This window comes from Diplotaxodon limnothrissa, linkage group LG16, assembly GCF_057381915.1.
Source record: "Diplotaxodon limnothrissa isolate DT_005_m linkage group LG16, D_limnothrissa_male_GT1.1, whole genome shotgun sequence".
Lineage (NCBI taxonomy): Eukaryota > Metazoa > Chordata > Actinopteri > Cichliformes > Cichlidae > Diplotaxodon > Diplotaxodon limnothrissa.
In genome coordinates this window covers 25670836-25676939 of record NC_140611.1, presented here as the reverse complement: position 1 = coordinate 25676939, position 6104 = coordinate 25670836, and positions in this window count along the sequence as shown.

Below are 6104 nucleotides of genomic sequence, written 5' to 3'. Positions count from 1 at the left end.
ACGAACAATAAAAAAGTACCATGACAAAATACCTTTGCTATGTTTGTATTTCATTACTGATGTAACCCTGTAGTTTTTCTCTTTTTGGATCAATGAAAAAAAAATTCTAGGATTCTTAAAGCAATTAAGTCACATATTGTGGGAGTACTGAAACACAAGGCTCTATAAACAAACAGGAAATGGACAGTGTGGGGGGGGGGGAGCATGGGAAGAGTGAGTTGGCTCTCATTCCTCAAACTCAGGGAAGGTATGGTATGCATTTGGGGTGCAAGTATGCTCTGAGGAATGCTTGTGGTGATATTGTGACATCCTGATGCTTGGACTTTAGCTCCAATAATAGCTGTTAGTGAGGCTTATTATGTCAAATTAATCACAGCGAGGAATGTCTTTCTGAAATTCTTTCACCCCCCTTAACTAAAAGCATACTGGCTGTCAGGCTTTAAACTTTAACACTCATTTGTATCTTTATCTTTAGCTACACAAGCAGCAGGGATCTATCCCAGCGCCACTATCAGCCATTGAGTCCATTAGATTATTTGCTTTTGCCTGATAAAATCAGGCTATCAGATTGATTTTATAAATGAGTATCTGCAAAATGAATGGCATTGCTTTCAGCCTGAGCAGGGGAAGTCTGTTTTTTTCTAATTAGCTAACATTAGCATGCTCACAAGCTAAGCTAAGATAATGATGACCCCATTAGGCATTTGCTTGCTTGGAATGAATGTTACATCCTGCATTTTTTTTTTCCATAATTGATTTTATTGTTTAGATCAGGAGCAGATGAATTTCAATTATACAGTATTGTGCAAAAGTTTTGAGTCACCATCATTTCTTTGTATTTTGTTAGAAAAATTAGTAATAGGTTTACTGATCTATTGAAAGATGTGCAAACATACATGGAAATACAGTATATAAGGCAAAAACAGTGGTTCCACAAGTCAAACAAACTTGAAAGTCAATATTTGGTATGGCAGCCTTTATTCTTCAACACAGTCTGAACTTTGTAGGTAAACTTTCTTGTTTAAGTAGTCAGGAATAGTTCTCCAAGCCTGTTGAAGAACATTCAGCCTTTTATGCTGTTCTTTGTAAATATGATCCCAAAATGGTCAATAATGTTGAGGTGTGGGTTCTGGGGAGGTCAATCCATGATGGAAAGTGTCCCAATGTCCTTTTTTCCCTATCCAGATATGCTTTTACTGCATTGGCAGTGTGTTTGGGATCATTGTCATGCTAAAAAGTACTTTTATGTGTTCATAATTCCATCAATTTTGACAAGATCTCCAACATCGCAGGCTGAAGTGCAGTCCTAAACCACGACTGAGCCTCCACCGTGTTTTACAAATAGTTTGAGACACTCACTATTTAACCTCTGTCTCTAACTCTCTTACCTGATCTCCTTTGCACATATTGATGACATTTTGAACCAAAATTTTCAAATTTAGATTCATTTGTCCATCAGACCTGTTGCCACCGATTTTCAGTCCAGGTCTTGTGTAATTAGCATACCTTAGCCTTTACTCCCTGCTTTCTTTATTTTTGCCTTATTTTTTTTTCTTAAGGACATGACTTACAGATACTATTCACCTGTCAAGTTTCCTCAGAGTTTTTTTTAAGGACACCATATTGAGATATGCCAAATTTCCAGCTAACAGCTGTTTGGAAATTACCTTGTTGGTGTAAAACTACTATTTTATGCCTGGCAAGCTTTGTTTTACGTTAAGTTGTGAGTTATGTGTAGACACAACACTTGTTCATCCCTTGAGTTGGGTGCTGGTTTTATGCTTGATAGGTGAGTGTTTAATGACTTAACAAATAAAAAAAACACTTCTGAAAATGGTCAGGTGCACAAAAAGCGGCCAATGGCAAAAGACAAACTTTGGATAACTTTCAGAAAGCCCAGAGAACTCCAGTCTGGCTCCTTGGAAAAAGTAATGAGAGGTACTTAAACCTTTTTCAGCAGAACTGTAACTTTATAGCATTTTTTTGTTTTGATAAAACAGAAAATTGCTGATCTCCTAAAAATTTGAATAACCTTCTGTTTATGTAAAGCTTGCTATGAAAAAACCCAGAATAAAGCGATGACATTTTATTGTAACAAAATCAATTATAATAACATCAACTAAATCGTTTTCGCTTAAAGGATATTTTTGTCCCTTCATCTCTTTTATAAAACAGCAGGAGTTGCTGACATTGCTGTGAGTAATGCGTTGTGTTGGAGACCGGTCGACTCTGTGAGGTTCAAGGATCAGTTCCATAATTTGATAAAAGCTACAGCAGGATTTGTCATCGACCATATTTACACATTTAGGTGATGCTGCCTACGAGTGTGATACAATAAAGATCGAATCACCTTTGTTTGATATTGTTAGATGATCCATTTTTACTTCAATGTCTTTGCTTTCATTTGGCCATCCATCTTGGCTAAACTATCTCTGATTCAATTAATTTTACCTAACTCCCATCTTCCTGTTGCTTTGTTCCCTGGATGACCGAGACCATTCACACAGAAAAAAGAGAAAACATCATAAAAGCTTACTTTTAGGACTTTCATGTCTTTCTTCACTTAAGTTTGGTCAATTTTGGCCACTTTGCTTTTGGTTTTTGATTTGTCTTTAGGCCTAATTTTATAGTATTACTTCTCATACCAGTGCAAAGTGTCTAAGGTAAGCGTATGACTTGGTATTATCATTAGTAATATATTCAGTTTTCACTATTATATAAACTGTGCTAATTTCACAGATTTCAAACCTGCTCTTAGTTAACACAACATAGTATTTGTAGGTCAGACACCAGTGATATTTCCAGCTGACGATAACCCAGGGTTCATCGCGCTTGTTGTTTAGCTGCACTGTTTACTCATCAATTTATGGGTGGAGGTTTTTTACATAATCAAAGCAGCTCCAGTTAAGTGATTAGCCTGGTCTGGTTGTGACTAACAGCCTGTGGCTATAGAGAGGATCATCAGTCATCCCCCATCACTGGGACCTCCATCGCATGCATTCAATCCCGACTTGTCCATTATTTGACACGAAGCTACAAAAGGATCCTTCACCTGACCTGAATGACTTTGCCTGAGGTCATTCCCACTAGTGGGGGTTGGGGGGCTCATCATAGACTCTATCTCCAATTAACCTTTCAAAAACACAGTTCCTCACGTGTGATGCTTTATTTTCACAACTAACCAGATGTTTATATAACAGGGCCAATTGACAGATCTGAAATGGTCACATGACTTGGTGTGGAGGTAAGCATTAACGACACAGAGCTCTCAGTCCTCACTCCTTCTTTATTCGTCTCTCAACAACAACTGAGCATATCGCGCCACAAAACACAGGAACACACTTCCTTTACACTGGGTGTGAGTGGAGCCCTCTAGTGGTCCACCACATTGGTACCTTTTAAGTGCAGCCCATGGCTTTCATGCATGAAGTATATATTGCTCTGGCCCTGTCTGATGGTGCTACTGCATGTGGTCATTTGTGTCCACTGATCTTTACTTCCGTGGACCACGCACTGTAAGAGCAGGATATGGGGACATAGCTTGTAAAGAAGAGCTGTAAAGCTTGTAAAATAAAGCACTAAACAGATGCTTAAACACTGGGTATTCTTCCTGCCTTTTATAAATTTTACATGATAAAAAAAAACCCAGAGAGAGGAGTAAACAGGCTTCTATAGATAAACATAATTTCACCATTAAAGCAAACGTTCAGTATACATTTCATAGCTCAGCTGATCATTGGCCCCTTCCTGGTATGCCTGGTGTTCCACTTGGTATGTAGGATTTTTCTAGGATAAAACTTTTTTAACCGTCCAAAGACATGCAGCTTGTGGGGATAGGTTAATTGGATAATCCAAATTGCCACTAGGTGTGAATGTGTGAATGAATGTGAGTGTGAATGGTTGTCTGTCCCTGTGTGTTAGCCCTGCGACAGACTGGCGACCTGTCCAGGGTGTACCCTGCCTCTCGCCCTGTGACAGCTGGGATAGGCTCCAGCGCCCCCCGCGACCCTGAAAAGGATAAGCGGAAGCGAATGGATGGATGGAAAACTTTTTTAAATGCAGATATAAACTGTGATGAAATAATGTATCCAAATGCCTTCCTGAGGCTGACATTGAAAGCCTGAAGATTTAAAGAAAACAAATCCCCATTCCAAAAGTGTGATTTTTAGAATGAATCTTTTTTTTCTTACTGTTAACTAGAAACTTAAAGAGCTAAAAGGGAGTGTTTTGACTCTCTTTTAACTAACCAAAGTCAATTTTTTAACGCAAAATCTCTAACCTCATCTGCACCAACACCAAAGGACCAAATCAGCTGGCTGAGTCCATATCAGGGGTCAAGAACAGCAGGTCTTACCTGTCCCTTCCCCCCAGTCTGTTTGGGGATCGTGATAACCAAATGGATGTTTTGTTCTCTTTGTTCATGCAGACAGTAAGCATAGTCGGCTGTCTCAAAGAGTAATTCTTCCACTGTTGTTATGTAGTTTAAAAAGCAGTGAGTTTAATTGTGGTTTAGTGCTGCATATCCTCAGCAAGCCCCCTTTGTTAAGTTCAGAACTGCTTTTTCCTCTTTGGGACATGTACTGACCCACATTAAATGTGTGTTTAACACATCTAATAAAGGTTTTACGTCTTAGCAAACACTCGTGCTGTAGCTGTGATATTTACTGCTTTATTATTTTTATCAGGAAAGGATGCAGGTTAGGAATAATTATCCAGAAACAGGTAAAATTGCTCTGAGTCAGACAGAGAGAATCTGTTTGGTGTGCATAATGATTCACCTGGGCTGTACAGCAGAGAGTCAGGGCACCCGGTGGCCCCCGTGTGTGTCAGGTGATTGTGAGAGGGTATAATCACCTCCAGTCAAAGTGTCTGTGAGCGGTAAACTAGCTTTGGCACAACAATGGGATTGTTCAAGTATTACTCCCTGAAAATCCTTACAGGAACGCAAAACAGTGACTGCACTGTTCTTATAAAAGCTGCTCTTAACCTTTTGATTAATAAGTACCAACTAACTAACTGACTACCAACAACAGGCTTGTATAATCTAATGCAACAGAAATGCTGAATAGGCATTTTGACATATTAGGAGCCAGAAAGGCTGATCAGTACATATAATGTACTTTGATTGAATTCACCAATTTGGCTCAAAAGTTGAGTTAGTGACTGAAAGACAAAATTGAGAAGGATTTGCAAGATTTGGGGATTGCACTTTGCTCTATTTAGTAGATTTTGCCACTAGTATTGAGGTGAATTAAAGGTACAAATAAAGAATACGGTTTTCTCAGAGGGGTATTGCAAAAATGCTTAGAGAAATGTTTGAACATCCCATATATGTTACTTTAAAATACTGTGTAGTAAACTCACTAATCAGTGGTAATATAGCTCCATCTCTGAAAACATGGTGTTTCAAAAGTTTTTTTAAAAAGAGAATGAGCTTCAAAGTAAAATTATAAAATAATTTTAAGCTGTGAGAACAACACTATCAAATCAGGAGACTTACCAAAACATTCTGCCATATCACACAGCAAGCATCTATTATATAACAGACTGCATACAGTTTGCAGTCTGGGGCTGTTGCATGACTGCTCAGTATAGAGTAACATATTCGTCTATCTGGTGTTATCATACCTGTTAGCAAAGGCAGTACATGAGCTGCAAAATGCACATCCATTGTTTGATTTCAACAAATAATACAAAGAAGAAAATGATTTTTGTGTTGAGACTGTAAAGCAGCTGTCTGTGATTTTATAAATGGCTGCTGAGGACCCCGTCAATCACCGATACATCATTTCATATCATTATTTATTTATAAAATGTATCTATTCATTATTTATTATTATTGATTTGTGAACCAAAAGAAAACCAAAAGAATGAGCTTAAAGACACACTGGCTACCCATTTTTAAATTTGGCACCATGACACATATAAATATATTTTTATTTATCTTAACAGTATGACAGCTTGAATATAAATCCTTAAAAAAAATAAAGTGAGAGTAAGGAGATGATGAATCACCCGGCGTGATGAGGTATTTGAATATTTTTCAAATTCAGTGCCAGTAGAAAAACTGCAACAAATGCATACCCTTAAAAATAAACAAATAC